This window comes from Palaemon carinicauda, chromosome 2, assembly GCF_036898095.1.
Source record: "Palaemon carinicauda isolate YSFRI2023 chromosome 2, ASM3689809v2, whole genome shotgun sequence".
NCBI lineage: Eukaryota > Metazoa > Arthropoda > Malacostraca > Decapoda > Palaemonidae > Palaemon > Palaemon carinicauda.
This window is the reverse complement of record NC_090726.1, coordinates 51,336,362-51,351,839: the sequence shown is the minus strand read 5'-3', so window position 1 is coordinate 51,351,839 and position 15,478 is coordinate 51,336,362. Positions and strand designations below refer to the sequence as shown.

The window sequence follows — 15,478 nt, the reverse complement described above, 5'->3', positions numbered from 1 at the left end:
AATCCCTAAGAATTGGCCAATTTTTGAGTTCCCAAAATTAATTCGATAAAGAAGGGAACATTTGACAGTTTTGGCCAAAGTTCTTTGAATATGCTCAAGAGTATAGATGTTAATAAAATTTCCAAATAGTTCTACGAAATATGGTTTGTATTAAACTGTGATATATAGCCTATCAGTCTACTCTGAAGGCGGGAATTTGATTAAAATAAAACTCTTAGATTCTGCAGAAAAGCAAATTATAACTTTGAATGTTAAAGTTTTATATTCTCTGTCAGAAACATGACTGTGAATGAAGTTCCTTGGTTAAATGTGTCACTGTGGTAACTTGAAATTAGTTACTGGTGGTGCCCTAAAATTGCAAACCATTTCCATTAAAAGCATGTATTTTTTTTTCTATAAATATGGTGATATTGTTTATTTGACCACTTGCGTAATGCGACTTCAGTAAAAAATTGCAAATTGTTGATACCAAAACATGGGTTGTATTGAATATAGACTTCATTGATGTATCGAAATGTCTTGAGGGAGTTGTAGTTCATAGCCAGTCAAACCACTGGGTCTACAAGAGACTTCTTGTGGATTGTTTCAAGTTAATGAAGCCCCGACTCTACAAATATGAATATTACACTATCAGTTTATATGAGGAGGACTAAGTCGTTTGTGTAGAAAGCTCTGGGATTTTATAATGGGACCTGCATGTGTTAAAATATAAGAAATTAGTCCTGTAGCCTTGAAGAGTCCTGGAATGTGCTATATATAGATGATTTGGTGTAATAAAGAAGTATCATGGAGCCTGATACAGTAAAATGTGATGTGACTTGAAGACCCTGAATTCTCGTTTTAAAAGGAAATTAGAAAATAAATAAATTTTGAGGTAAGTTTGATTTTTTCAACGTTTTTTTTTTTCTTTTTAATCAGAAATGAGCATCTTATAAATATTTCAATATGATGACCTCATATATGTCAACTACCAAAGTGTCACCATAGTTTGGGTAGGTGTATAAAAAAATGGTTATAAAATCTTGAAATTTTCAGTAAAGGTAAAAGACTGAATTAGGATTAATTTTTGATAGGCAGCCAAGCAGGAATCAAGCTGGTTACAAAATGGCTTCCATAAATGTCATCATTTCAATTTTTATTTAACTAAGATAGAACTTTGGAAACGGTAGCTCCTGTTCAATATATATATATATATATATATATATATATATATATATATATATATATATATATATATATATATATATATATATATATATATATATATATATACGTATATATATATATATATATATATATATATATATACGTATATATATATATATATATATATATATATACGTATATATATATATATATATATATATATATTTATATATATATATATATATACGTATATATATATATATATATATATATATATATATATATATACATATATATACGTATATATATACATATATATATATGTATATATATGTATATATACATATATATATATGTATATATACATATATATATATATATATATATATGTATATATACATATATGTATATATACATATATATATATATATATGTATATATACATATATGTATATATACATATATATATATATGTATATATACATATATATATATGTATATATATGTATATATACATATATATATATGTATATATACATATATATATATATATATATGTATATATACATATATGTATATATACATATATATATATATGTATATATACATATATGTATATATACATATATATATATATGTATATATACATATATATATGTATATATACATATATATATATATATATATATATATATATATATATATATATATATATATATATATGTATATATACATATATATATGTATATGTATATATATGTATATATATATATATATATATATATATATATATATATGTATATTTTTATATATGCATATATATATATATTATATATATATGTATGTATGTATATATATGTATATATATATATGTATATATATGTATACATATATATATATATATATATATATATATATATATATATATATATATGTATACATATATATATATATGTATATATATATATATGTATATATATGCATATGCAAGTAATTGTTGTTTTATCATGTGTAGTTGATATCACGTAGTATGCAAACAGAATTGCATTCATTCTCCAATTATCAGTTCAGTAAATTGTGCTGGGTAATAAATGTTAATCTATAGGTATATCATGAATCTGATTTATCAAAATAGATATTTATTAAAATTAAGTTAACTTAAGGACTCTTCGTATGAAATACTCGCTAAAACTCGTCTTTTTACTGTAGATAATTGATTATCAAAATTTTTGCAGGTCTGCTGACAATAAACTCAAGACTACAACCACCAACGATATATATGGAGTCTGGAGAAATAAGTAAGTTATATTTCAATGAAGTTTTATGTTATCAGCTAGATTTGTTAGTACCCATTTTCTTAGGAAATTTATTTTTTATATAAATTTTTCCCTTGGAAAAGTGTACAGGATTTAGCATGTAAAATTCAGTAGTCTAGATTGAAGTGTGTAAAAATCTCCAAGTTAGCTATTTTTTAAAAATAAAATTCTAATTATGTACATGCGTAAGATATGTGTTGCCATAAAGAGATTATGGGTTTCCCCAAGAAATCTGTAACTCGTTTGTTGTGCTAATTCATAAAGAACTTGAAATGTACTAATCAAACAACTTGAAAGTTTCTATTTTAGTTGTCATCTCATGTGTATTGATTTAGTCTTGATTAGCATTTGGAGGTAAATGTTCTCAACAGATGGTGCTATAGTGATAGGGCTTTAAGGATAAGGTCGGTGTACATTGTACTACATTAAAGTTAATATATCTACGAGGAGTCGAGACTTGCCAATGATCAATTGCAGTCTACTTTTCTCAGTAAGATTGCCTCTCCCCCCCTACCTCTTACCTCTTAAAAATGTAATATTCCCCATATTACCACCCTTCTCCATGTATAACAATGAATTGGTGTAACAACATCTGGCAACAGATCTTATCTCCAAGTCTCAACCACTTATTTGGTTTTCTTGGCAAAGACTATCTGCAATGATGCAGTTCATCTTTGAAAAGTAACATGGTTTCAGATTAAAGCTAAATAAAATTTAGTTCTATGTCAAAGCATCGAAGATTCATACTTTAAAGCCTTTTTAACTTTTACTTTGTTGCAACTGGGGGGGGGGGGGTCCCAATTGTCCTGGGCAAATGTGGCTCAATTTCCAAAGATTCAACCATTCTTTATCAAACCAATAAATTACAGGTTCATAATTGTATTGAATGGAATGGTAACTGGGTATTAAATGTGAATAATTCTCCATTATCACTCAGCACATCTGAATATCTTTGCTACCTCATAATATATTCTACTAGATTTCTCATTTCATTTCTGCACAATGGATATGTGTCACTGTTGATTATATCAGGACAGGAAGTCATGAATTGCTGTACTTTTTCAGTCCATCCTGTTTCTCAGAGGACACAAAAACCTGTCTCTGAATTCTTCAGCAAGTAAATTGTTCTCAAACATTTTTGGTTTACTGCCTGGCCTGTCTAGAATAAGGAAACAGGATAATAACCAAATCCCCGTGGAATTTGGTTCCAGTGAGTTACTGTTCTCTCCCTTTTATGATACAACAAACAAAAAGTTTGTGCATCAAATCAAAACGTGGATCCAGATATGAAATAGAAATGTAAAGACAGTTTTGTATATATTTGCATTGAGAAGTGCATAAGACCATCTTGCCTAAGGATACTAAAACCCATAATACCTCCAGTTCCTTTACTAGGTTTGCTGATTTTCCCAGCGGTAATACAAATTTCATACCTCAAAAGGAGAGAAAATTTATCAAATACTCAAACCTCTTCAAACGAGAAAGGTGAAAATTGCTTCCCCATTAAAAAAATATGAGTTCCCTTTCCTCCATTAATGTCCAGCATACTTAATCCTCAAAAGCAAGCATGTCTGGAAATAAGTCTCAATAATGTTTGGTTCCGTAACTGGAATACAAACCACGCTATTTAATTGGGGTATTACTTTCAGCGTAGCTGAAATGACGAGCCATCAAAATTTAACGAGGGTTTACTACCCACACCGCTAGTTAGCGGGGGTAGGGGAGGGTAGCTTGCAATCTCACCCCCCCCCCACACACACCTATGCTTAAACTCGCTTTGCTCTCGGCTCGGATGGTAGTCGGACGTGTCCGCTGTCATCCTCGCTGCTCATTGGCAGCCATTAATGCCCTGGATTACCCGACCGCCCCTGTGGAACGTTCATGTCGGCGGTCAAGACAGTCCCTCACGCCCTTTGCCCTGCCTGTAGAGGTCAACAGTGTGATAGTGATAATAAGTGTAGTGAGTGCAGGGAGTGGTCTACCTCCCAGTGGGAGAGGTTTTCACGGCGATGGAAGAAGAATTCCAAACAGGATATTTCTCCTACAAAGGTTTCTTTGAAAGGAGAAAAACCCAAGGCCTCTTCTTCCGTTGCTCAAACCTCCTCCGAAGCTCCCACTCGGTCGGTCTCTTTCGAGAGACTGTCGAGTGGTAGCATAGACCATTGTACTGTTTACCAAACTCGGGGTTCGAGAGATGGCGTTGCCTCCCCTAGCGAGGCTGCTCCACCTCTCCCCCTGGGGGAGGATTTGTTACTAATCCATCTTTTCCAGTTTTGGTCTTCCTTGGGGCTTGAGGGTTCGCCCTCCAAGGAAGTCTTACTTGACTACATCCGATTGGGTGCCGCTGTCAAGCAATCGCCGCCTCCGGCAGAGGTTGATCCTCTGTCGATTGTTGACGTTGTGGTGGCAGAGGTATCCAATGCGGTATCTCCTACTACCTCTGCCTCATCAAACCGCACAGTAGCTGAAGGCTTAGTTTCTTCCGTTCCTGTTCGACCAACGAGGGAGAAACTAAGTCCAACAGTCTTTCCTGCTGGTGTTTCTCCTCCTTGGGGGAGTTCACTTAAAGACTCTCCTCTTCGGAGGACTGCAGAAGGTTAGCTTGCTGAAACCACGGCCCCCAGAGGGAGTATTCGTCGCAAGGCTCACCTTTTTCTTCGCCAGAGAGGCCTTCCTTCACCTGCGGTGAGGAGGCGCCTCTTTGGTTCTACATCTTCGTTGCAGTCCCCCGCAGCGGAGCCTCCTCAGCGATCACCGACTGTTCCTGCTTTGGTCCTGGACCTCTCAGCGGATCGTTCGCGATCCCCTTCGGTGGAAGGTCGGCCTTTCAAAGGACACGTCGACCTTCCACCCGTCAGACCTGCCGACCTGCCGTCACCGTTCCTGATTGCTGATGCGCGCTACGCGCCGACGAAACCTGACCTTCACGCTCGTCAGGCATCATCTAACCCTAACACAGGGCATCAAGGGTGTATGCGCCAACGCGCGCATACTTCCCTTACGCGCTATGCCAGCAAAGCAGAGCATACGTGCCTACGTTCTCCTGCGCGCCAGGCTTTGCATGAGCAAGCGCGCCCACGCCCAGCTACGCGCCATCACTCACCTGCGCGTCAGTGCGCTCCTGCGCGCCAGCGCTCTCCTGCGCGCCAGCGCTCTCCTGCGCGCCAGCGCTCTCCCGCGCGCCAGCGCTCTCCCGCGCGTCAGCGCTCTCCCGCGCGTCAGCGCTCTCCCGCGCGCCAGCCCTCTCCCGCGCGCCAGCCCTCTCCCGCGCGCCAGCCCTCTCCCGCGCGCCAGCCCACTCCCGCGCGCCAGCCCACTCCCGCGCGCCAGCCCACTCCCGCGCGCCAGCCCCCTCCCGCGCGCCAGCCCCCTCCCGCGCGCCAGCCCCCTCCCGCGCGCCAGCCCCCTCCCGCGCGCCAGCCCCCTCCCGCGCGCCAGCCCCCTCCCGCGCGCCAGCCCCCTCCCGCGCGCCAGCCCCCTCCCGCGCGCCAGCCCCCTCCCGCGCGCCAGCCCCCTCCCGCGCGCCAGCCCCCTCCCGCGCGCCAGCCCCCTCCCGCGCGCCAGCCCCCTCCCGCGCGCCAGCCCCCTCCCGCGCGCCAGCCCCCTCCCGCGCGCCAGCCCCCTCCCGCGCGCCAGCCCCCTCCCGCGCGCCAGCCCCCTCCCGCGCGCCAGCCCCCTCCCGCGCGCCAGCCCCCTCCCGCGCGCCAGCGCCCTCGTACAGCAGTCACAAGAGGCGCGCCCACGAGTGACACAGGCTTCCATTGCATGCCCGCGCGCCAGGGGTATCTCAACTGTGCGCGCTCGCCCTACGGCTTCTTCAGGAGCGCAAGAGCTCTCGTCCGCGTGTTCAATGCCCTGATCCTTCGCGTCCACGCGCACGCCATCATTCCCCCGCGCGCTCGCCTTGGCGCCCACAGTCTCCCGCGCGCGACCCCTGGTATTCTCCATCGCGCGAGCGTCAATATCCTCCCGCGCGCGAGGCTGCTGAACAACGCACGGCAAGGTCACCATTGCCGCATTCCCCTCCCCGCAGATGCATCACAGCGCGTATTGCAGCGGAAAGGAAACATCTAGAGGGCTCCAGGATCCCTATTCCTTTTCAGGCGAACCCACCTGTGGGAACTCCTCCCAGGGATCCTTCGATCCCTGTCCCTTCAAGGGGGTTGTCTGACAGCGTGTCTGTCAGTCAACAACCTTGGTTTGGTGCACTAATCAGAGCAGTTACACAAGCGTTCAAGCCTGTTTTCTCTGAATTAGGTCAGAGATCCTTGGCTGTCTCTACCCCTCTGAAGAGAAAAAGAGGAGTTCCGGATGCGGTAACTTCTCCAAGAGCTAAGTTGACTCCATGTAAGCCTTCGAGGTAGGTTCCTTCACTCCCCCAGACTTTCTCTCCTTCCCTGTCGGACGAGTACTTCCCGTCCTCTGGGGAATCACGTGAGGTGAGACTTTCCCCCATTGCACCAATGAGGGAAACCCCTTCTCGCGCTGAGAAGTCTTCCCACGTGGGGGCTGGAATGAACTTGCCATCTTCTATGTTGGAGTCCTACATCCTTCCCAGGAAGGAGTCGAAGGACTCGAAGACTTTACCAAAGTCCTCTACAAGACTAGGGACGGAGCCAACTAGCCACTCAGAGAATGTCTGCGACTCTCCCCAAGAAGAGCCTTTGGGGACAGGAGACTTTGCTGCAAGTTCAACGTCAGGAGGAGAACAGCAAGAGTCAGAGCATGCGTTTTGGCAAGTTCTGACTCTGAGGGCTCTCAATGGGTTTTCCGACCCAGAGATCCCTCCTCGAGAGGGTAAGGACACGGTCTCGGACCGCGTATTCGGTACTCAGAAACCATCTAAGGCCAGTGGGGTCTCAGGGGGTTAGGAGTACCAGGGACAAGATCGCTGTACAGCTCTCCGAGTTGTCCTCCTCCAACCGTTCCAGTGCCGGCAACAAGCTTCTCCCACCTCCTCGCGTACAGCAGAGGAGGTACTTTGAGATCTTGGAGGAGCCTTGTTTAGCTCTTCCTCTCCACCATTCGTTGGAAGAGCTTACCAGGGGAGTCCCTCTTGAGAGAGACTCCAACCGGCAGGTCTCGTTCTCGGCAACCGAGATCCTTAACCAGGAGAAGGTTGTGAAGTGTGCTATGCAGTGGCTTGACATCTGCTCAGGGACCTTAGGTATCCTGATACGCTCTGAGGATTTCTCCAAAGAACGTACCAGGAAAGCTATGGAGACGCTCCTTCTCTCAGGCACTCGCACGATAGAGTTTCTGGCCCACCAAGTCTCGAACTTGTGGACAAACACCATCCCTAGCACCGAGATCAATAGGCTCAGACATTCTTCTGTAGAAGGAACGATCCTGTTTGAGCCTAAGGATGTGAAACAGGCCGCTGAGAGGTGAAGGAAGTCACACCAAGACTTCTTCCTTCATAGGGCTTTGACATCTAAGCCCTATAAGCCTCCAGCACCCCAGCAGTCCCGTCCGACCAAGACCGCAAAATCAACGACAGCAGCGAAGACAGCGGTGTCTAAGCCCTTTCCTGTCAAGGATAGGAAAGGCAAAATGTCCTCCAGGGGAGGTAAGAATCCTAGAGGGAGCAGCCAAGGCTGGAAACGCTAGGATTGCCAGTCCCCCTGCATGTCCACCAGTGGGGGGATGCCTACAAAGTTGCTCAGACAGGTGGCAGCAACTTGGGGCCGATTCCTGGACGATTTCTGTAATCAGTCAGGGATATTGCGCCCTGTTCACAACATCTCTACCTCCTCTGACGACGAATCCAGTGTCATTGACCTCCCTTGCCATGGGATCGGCAAGGGGGCAAGCCCTTCGGGCAGAAGTCCAGACCCTATTGAAGAAGGGCGCTCTCCAAGAGGTCCTCGACGGGTCTCCAGGCTTCTTCAGTCGACCCTTTCTTGTAAAGGCTGGAGACCAGTGATCGACCTCTCAGCTCTGAACAAGTTTGTCACACAAACTCCGTTCAGCATGGAGACGGCAGACATGGTCAGACTAGCAGTGAGACCGCAAGACTTCATGCTCTCGCCCGCATGTTCAATGCCCTGAACACGTACTTCCAGATCCCAGTCCATCCATCTTCAAGGAAGTACTTAAGATTCAGCCTAGATAACAAAGAGTACCAGTTCAAGGTGCTGTACTTCGGTCTCTCCACAGCACCACAGGTTTTCACCAGAGTGTTCACCCTAATATCTTCGTGGGCACACAGGATTGGCATCCGTCTCCTTCGTTATCTGGACGACTGGTTAATCCTAGCAGTCTCGGTGTCATTCCTTCTCCAACACCGGGACAAACTTCTGAGACTTTGCCAGGATCTGGGGATCCTGGTAAATCTCGAGAAGTCCTCACTGCTTACCACTCAAAGACTGGTATATCTAGGCATGGTTATAGACACCAATCTCCACAAAGCCTTCCCATCAGATGACAGGATAGCAAGGCTGAGGAAGGTTGCAAGCCCTTTTCTCAGACGAGAAGAACTTCCAGCCCAATCGTGGTTACGTCTCCTCGGTCACCTTTCATCATTGGCTTGTCTAGTTCCCAACGGTCGCCTCAGGATGAGATCTCTCCAGTGGCGACTCAAGTCCCGGTGGAATCAAGGTTACGATTCCCCGGACGTCCTGATCCCTATGGGACCCACGGAACTGACGGACCTCCAGTGGTGGGTGGCAGACGAGAACCTACGAAAAGGAGTGGACCTTCTCGTCCTTCCCCCGGATTTGATGCTGTTTTCGGACGCTTCAAAGAAAGGGTAGGGGGCCCACGTACTGCACCACACGACCTCAGGCCTGTGGTCAGAGTCAGAAAAGTATCTCCACATAAATCTCCTAGAGATGAAGGCTGTCTTCCTGGCCCTTCAACAGTTCCAACAATACCTGGCGGGTCACTCTGTGGTGGTGATGAGCGACAACACCACAGTAGTGGCTTACATCAACAAACAAGGAGGTACTTTTTCGCAGCAGCTATCCCATCTAGCAGTAGAGATACTGAGATGGGCCGAAATCCACTCAATACAGCTATCGGCATGCTTCATTCCAGGCAAAAGAAATGTGCTCGCCGTCAATCTGAGCAGAGCGTAAAATCAGATAGTGAGTACCGAGTGGTCTTTGGATCATCTAGTAGCCAACAAAGTCCTGACTTTGTAGGGTTCTCCGACTGTGGATCTGTTCGCAACAGCAATGAACTTCAGGCTCCCGCTGTACTGCTCCCCAGTCCCAGACCCCAAGGCTCTCTGGCAAGATGCTTTCCAACAATGGTGGGACAACATCGACGTTTACGCCTTTCCCCCGTTCTGTCTGATGAGGAGGGTGCTCAAAAAGACCAGAACATCGGTCAATCTTTCAATGACCCTCATAGCTCCGCTATGGCATCACACAGAATGGTTCCCAGACCTTCTGCAACTCCTAACAGAGCTACCAAGAGAACTCCCTCCACGGCACAATCTACTCAAGCAACTACATGCCAACATCTTCCACAAAGCCGTAGCTTCGCTACGACTTCACACCTGGAGACTATCCAGCATTTCCTCTCTGAGAGAGGATTTTCACAGCAAGTTGCTGTAAGGATGTCTGGACATCTGTGAAAGTCATCCGCCGCAGTCTACCAGGCAAAGTGGAAAGTCTTCTGTGGTTGGTGTCGTGGAAGGGGTCTCTCTCCACTCGATGCCACTATTCCAACAATAGCGGAGTTTCTTGTGTATTTGCGGGAAGAAATGCGACTTTCAGTCTCGGCAGTGAAAGGCTATCGCTCAGCCTTAAGTCTAGCTTTCAGGCTGAAAGGAATGGACATTTCTTCATCGCTAGAACTTTCTCTACTCGTACGTAGTTATGAACTTACCTGCCCTCAGTGGAAGTGAGACCTCCTCCATGGAACGTGGTTCGAGTTCTCTGGTCTCTTTAAGAGACCTCACTATGAACCATTACGCCAGGCATCAGATCGCCACCTAACCTGGAAGACGGTGTTCCTGCTAGCTTTGGCTTCGGCCAAGCGTGTTAGCGAACTTCATGGTCTCTCGTATGACATTGCCCATTCAAGGGGATGGGGGAGGTAACGTTCAGCTTCCTCCCTGAGTTTATTGCTAAGACTCAGAATCCTGGAGTAGCGGATTCTCGGTTCGACACCACCTGGATTTCTAGTCTCCGCTCTGTAACATATGACCCAGACCATCTCTTACTATGCCCAGTAAGGAGTTTGAGGCTATACCTCAAAAGAACAGCTGCAGTCCGTCCTCATGTGCCAGCATTATTCGTCAGCACAGGGAGGACTAAGAGGAGGGTCACCAAGAACACCATCTCTGCATGGATTCGTAGGGTCATTCATCTGGCCTTGAATCCAGATCCTCCTCCGTCACGTCGCCCTAGAGCATATGATGTTAGGGTATAGCTACGTCCCTGGCCTTCAAAAGAAATTTCTCTGTGAAGCAGGTCCTTCAAGCGGGGGTGTGGAAGCATCAGACAACGTTCACAGCCCACTACCTGCAAGACGTAACCCACAGGAGGCTCGATACGTTCTCTATTGGCCCTACGGTGGCTGCACAACAGCTGGTTTAAAACCTCAAGCTCCTTATTGGACAAGTAGCAGAAGGTTAAGGGCATTGTTACCCAGTTTTAGTCTGCATGAATGAAAAGGTTTGACTGGCCCTTATTCTTTTCTTCATCATCTCCTCTCTTGGGGAAAGCAGCATCCTGGGTTCTCTGCATAGCTGACCTCAAACCACTGCAGGTAAACCATGCTCCCTTGTGTTCCTGGTATTAAGTTAATAATGTTACGTCCCCATACCCTGACGAGGTGGTATTGGGAAAGTCCTAGTTTACAAGTTTCCATCTAAAGAACTTCAGAACAATTTCCTAGGACGAGTCACACTTCTTCATACCTTCACACACAGCTTGCGTAGGCCGCAATCCTTGCGTAGCAAGGTTTTAGCGAGGTGCAGGGACTCTTTATTTCTTGGGTGCTTACACACTCAAATAACGAGCCCCCGGGCAAAGCCAAAAGCCAGTACTGGCTAGGACGTCCACCCTTCCTAATTGGTGAGTCACCCCTATTAAATAGCGTGGTTTGTATTCCAGCTACGGAACAAATGAGAAATTCGTAGATAATTTGTATTTTTCCTAACTATACAAAACTTAGCTATTCAACCAAACTTGCCTGCCAGCTATATCCCCCTTGAAATCCTACCTCCAAGCAAAGTGAGTTCAAGCACAGGTGTGTGTGAGGTTGGGGGGGGGGGGGGGTTAGCAAACTACCCTCCCCTACCCCCGCTAACTAGCGGTGTGGGTAGTAAACCCTCGTTAAATATTAATGGCTCGTCATTTCAGCTACGCCGAAAGTAATACCCCTATTAAATAGCTAAGGTTTGTATAGTTAGGAAAAACACAAATTATCTACAAATTTGTCATTTTGCATTTAATTCAGATATTCTGTAATGGACTTACAAGGGTTTGAGAGATGGAGCAGAACAATTAAATATGTCATATGTCATGATCACATTCTAGGAATTATGAGTTTACAGGAGACTTGATAAGCAATAATCCTTTGAATCCTTGATTGAACTGTGATTTTTCATTCTCCTCCCTATACTGGAGCCAGTGTTTACGGAGGTTCTATTCTATATACCATGACACCTCCCCCCCCAATTTTGGGAGTTAGCTCCATAATGAAACAAAAGGGAATTTTTTCCTTTGTTCCTCCTTGCCATCTTCCACCACAAATGAAGTTTCATAAGCAGACTTTCCTACTGCTGCTACCTCCGTGGTCACCAAGGGGACCCGAGCCAAACCCTGGCTTTAATAATTAACTTATAATTATTTCTACTAATTGGAGATTTCAATGCTCATAATCCTCTGTTGGGTGGTGATGTAATGGATTCAAAAGAGAAAACTAAGGTATATTATTAACAGTAATCCAGTTACTTTGTATAATGATTGGCCGATGACTTAACAATTCCCATGGAAATCAGTTATGTTCCTTAGGCTTAAAGGCCCGGCCAGACCAAGCGCGGCTAGCGGCGAGGTTAGCGGCAAATTGAAACCTTAGGTATCTTATGAAGGTGGCCAGATAGGAGGCGCGGGAAGCCTCGCGCCTCCTATCTGGCCACCTACATAAGATACCTAAGGTTTCAATTTGCCGCCATAACCTCTTGCCGCTAACCTCGCCGCTAGCCGCGCTTGGTCTGGCCGAGTCCTAAGTTTGTGCTCTTCCAGCATCTAACTTGATTATTGTGTGGTCAGTGAATGAATATTTAAATGGAAGTTATCACTTTCTTATTCACTAAAAACATTTTAAAAAACATCCCCAAGTGAATTTACCCTGAAATGGAAGGTTGAGAAGGTAGATGGTAGTAGATTAAGTCAAGGTGTTACCCTAGAAAGAGAATGCGAGTATTTTAACTCATACTGAGGCCTGTGTTTTTTTTTTCTCTCTCTCTTTACTGAAGCAGCCGTTAAAATCTCTTATGATGCCGTGCAAGAATTTAAAGGAAAACTTTTCACACCTTCAGTTTCACGGACAACAAACAATTTAGTGTTCTAAGAAAACTTACTGGAAAAGGTAACAGAAAATATAGAACCAGTGGCTCTTCTTAAAGTGGGATAGTATATAAACTTACTCTTTGCAAAGCAGCAAAAGTATTTTAAGAAATGCAAGAGAGAATTATCGTTATGCTATATTATTGAAATAAACTAAAAACATCTTGAGAGCCATCAACATTTTTCAAGTATCTGGAGCCCAGAAAATTAATGTGGCGAGTTTCAAATAGTTTGAGAGTCCCAGAATGCTCTAGAGCTTACCTCTAATGGTAGGAAATATAACGTAGATCTCTCCCCTTGAGAATTTAGAGAAGCTTTGTCTTCAGCAAGGGGCCGGATACCTGAAAAAACAATTATTATAAAATGTTGAAACATCTTTTTCGAAAATCATAAACATATAGGATACAGCTGTAATGCCCAAAAAACCTGAAAAAAATGGCCATTGTTATTCCAGTTAAGAAAACTAACGAGGATGCATTGGAATGCCCGAACTACAGACCAACTTTTCTGATCGGTTGTATCTACTGTATAACCTAATGGATAAGATGATCAACACCAGACTAGTCTGGTATCTGGAATCCAGTGAGTTGATTTGTTTTCCAAAACAAAATATCTTCAATAGATCCATAGCTTAGATTACTGAAAATAATTAAGAGGGCTTCTTAAAATTTCAAACTACTGTGTTAATATCTTTTATCTTAAGAATGCCTATGGCACTACTTTCAAAAGGCAAAATTAAAGAGCTATACAAAATAGGTGTTTGTGGTAAAATTATTAGATTCATTTATTCTTTTACATCACTTACTCATAGAAGTAAGAGGAATTCCTCATTAAAGTATCCTTGGTGCAACCTACTGTACATGTTTTGAAATTGTTGTCATTAACAGAGTAAATTTCTTCTACTGTAAGAGGCTCTTGTTTGTTAATAATTTTGACACGTTGCACTAGCTATGATGCCACAGCAGCCTGTAAGCATTTGCTAAAGTCCATCAGAGCCACCAATAAATCGGAAGATGACCAATTGAGCATCTACATTCAAGACCATGGCTGTACGATTTACTAGCTGTATACATACTTAAGTAGTATCTACTTTAACTATGAGAATTACTATTTTACCTTATGAAGAAAGGTAAGGGCTTTGGCCCAGAAATCTCAGTTATGTCTGGTTTTTGTTAGGAGCAATTAAGTTGTTGTTATTGAGGCTGTATGATTTTATATATATATATATATATATATATATATATATATATATATATATATATATATATATGCATATATATATTATATATATATATTATATATATTATATATTTATATATATATAATATATTATATATATATATATATATATATATATATATATATATATATATATATATATATTATATATATATATTATATACATATATTATATACATATATATATATATATATATATATATATATATATTATATACATATATATATATATTATATATAATATATATTATATATATTATATTTATATATACATATATATATATATATATATATATATGTATGTATGTATATATATATATATATACATACATACATACATACATACATACATACATACATACATACATACATATATATCAAGGCTTGAGCATGACTGCATCTAAAACTAAATTGGAAAACTGAATGTTGTATGGGTCTGAGAATATGCTCAGTTGCATTTAGAATTTTGCTTTTTGAGAGCATCCATGTGGATATTAACGAATTACTACTTGATCTGCGAAGAGAAGATTTGTTTGCAGTATGTGTAGAATTAAGCCTGACCATAATAACTCCTCCATTAATTTTCTAACATCCTGGAAATGCTATTTCATTTGGGGGAGTGGGTTCTCAGAATCATTAAATCCCCTTCAGATCGTACTAATTGATTAAGTTCATGACATTACTAGGCAAAAATCTCGGGAATAGTTCTCATGTACCCCTTGGATGATACTTGTAGTATTTGTGCCCAAAATCAGTCTTAAAAAGAGAAATTCCCTTAAAGTAGAAAAATTCTAGATTCCATGATCGTGATGCTGTACATAAAGATAATATAAAAGTTGTGTACTGGAAATTCAAAGCCAAAGAATGGTGTTGGATGTACTGTAGTCCACAAAACTGTTTCTATTTAGCTAAATTACCTGACTGCACTTATATATTCAATGCAGTGATGGCAGCATTAGTGAAGGGTTTGGAGCTTGCATTAAAAACAAGAGTGAACCACATTTCATATAATGTGACTCCAAGAATGTAGTAGAATCTCTCAAAAGTTTTTAATGGCCTGTGCTCATTAATGCAGAAAGCTCAAGAGTGGCTCTTTCCCATTTCTTATGAATACAAATTGTTCATTATTGTTAGTTTCCTCTCATGTGAGAATTTGTGGAATTGAGATAAGACAGGGAAGTTAAAGGGAAATCATTTTATAAAAGTGGACCCCCATTAAGTCGTATATTTAAGAAAAAGCCAAGAGATGGG

At 42.4% G+C, this 15,478-nt stretch overlaps 1 long non-coding RNA gene across 1 annotated transcript in view; it reads left to right on the top strand.

Moving 5' to 3' along the window:
- The first annotated feature begins 656 nt into the window (after window positions 1–656).
- LOC137617485 (uncharacterized) overlaps window positions 657–15,478 on the top strand; it is a 16,582-nt gene continuing 1,760 nt past the window's right edge. The window contains exons 1-2 of the long non-coding RNA XR_011039649.1: window positions 657–874; window positions 2,382–2,444. This is a non-coding gene — a long non-coding RNA (uncharacterized lncRNA). The remainder of the gene's footprint in view (window positions 875–2,381; window positions 2,445–15,478) is intronic.